General features: G+C 44.1%; 1 pseudogene; it reads right to left on the reverse strand.

The window, feature by feature from the left end:
• Window positions 1–402: 402 nt before the first annotated feature.
• On the reverse strand, window positions 403–1559 carry LOC143622156 (F-box/kelch-repeat protein SKIP30 pseudogene; annotated as a pseudogene).
• Window positions 1560–1795: the final 236 nt, after the last annotated feature.

Genomic DNA, 1795 nt, shown 5'->3' on the forward strand with positions numbered 1-1795 from the left:
AAGGGTGTTGCAAAAGTGGACAAGATCAATCATAACGTTCACAAACAACATACGTTTCATATAAAAAATAAATCCCATACGTCTTCTAATTGATCGGTTTATAATTCAAGATGAATTTTTTACACGATCCAACATGGACCTTATGGTTTCGGTCTTTTAGCATAGAAGGGTGTTGTTAGTTTCAGGCGGAACCCGATAGCACCTCTAGCCAAATGAATCATTTCCTATTTGACTTAGCGTGTTCACGGGCTCGTCATGGTTAGGATTGATATCTTTAACATGAATAAATAGGCGGCCATACGGGTTGCCTTTGGCAGTTTTCTGCTACAAACAAAATCCTCAATAACAGCCACATACACACCACAATCACCCAATCTAATGACCACATACATGATATATATCATCTGATATCGATTAATAAGTTAAAACAGATTCATGTGAAAACATGTCATTTCTTAAACGAAGCCTTAACATCCTTATTCTAAACAAACAAAAACATAAAAACCCGAATATATAAACCCTAAATCCTCAACTCGGCACAACCGAGAATCGTCCCCCGACATCGGGTCATGGAACTCGCTTTCTGCCACACGGGCTTCTCATTCCCGAGTGTCAAAACATCAACATCCGACATCTTTTTAATATCCGAATTCCACCCTTCAGGCCCAACGACACCACCGATCACATAAATATCATCCTGAAACCCCATCATAGCAAACCCGATTCTCCTTTTAAAACCCGAAGCCGATATCACAACTTTCCTCGAGTCTCGATCCTGCTTATATATAAGCCCATGACTCATCACATACAACGACCCGTTAACAACCGTCATCGGGCCTTGAACCCACGAGTGCTCATAAACTCGCCACCCATCTTTGACCAACACTTGACTTGTGGTCAAACCCTTGTGGACCACATGCACCTCACCCCCGATAACCAACCCTGTACACGCCGAGTTATGCGAATAGTGAAGATCGGGAATCGAAACCCACGTGTCCGTCTCGGGATCGTAAACTTCCGCTTTCGATATCGATTTCCGACACGTTGTAAACCCGCCTGCCACCAATATCTTCCCGTTCACCGCACAACACGCGAACATGGCCCGAGGCACAATCATGGGGGCCCGTTGAGCCCATCGCCGGCCGACCGGGTCGTACGCCCAAACCTCGTTTGTCGCAAAGCTCCCGTCTTGGTCCCCAGTCAACGGGTCAACCGCGTCACTACCACCACCAAGAACAAACAATTTACTCGAAACCGAAACCACACCGAAATGGGCCAAATTTCTAACTTTCGAAGGGAGTATCGGGAGCGTGATCCAAAGATCTCGGGCCGGGTCGTAAAGTTGCCACACGTTTTCCGGGTCGAACGCGCACACACATAACAGATTCTCACGCACGTTAAGTTCTTCGCGCGCTTTATAAAGCTCAGTGCTGTGAACCGCTTCACGCCAAGACCGACAAACTGTTTCTAGCTTTGGGAAAAGGTAATACGGGACTCGCGCGAGACACCTGATTGCAACTGCATCGGGAAGACCTTCAATGAGAGCCGACATAACTAACCGTAACCTGCAAAGAACCAAAAGGACGATAATACCCTTCGAATCTCTTATGCAAGACTACAAACTATAAACAGATTCTACACAAGTGCAAGATTCACATTTAGTAATTCTAGGTTATGATGAACAAATTATATTATATTATATTATAAATAACTGTAATGTAATGTATGGGTGAATTAAATTAAGACATGAAGCAAAAGCCTAAAACTTGATGGAATGGTAAAAAAGTTAACCCTA

The sequence above is a fragment of the Bidens hawaiensis genome, unplaced genomic scaffold, assembly GCF_021521415.1.
Source record: "Bidens hawaiensis isolate Kalapana, Puna unplaced genomic scaffold, B.hawaiensis_p1.1 tig00003058_1, whole genome shotgun sequence".
Lineage (NCBI taxonomy): Eukaryota > Viridiplantae > Streptophyta > Magnoliopsida > Asterales > Asteraceae > Bidens > Bidens hawaiensis.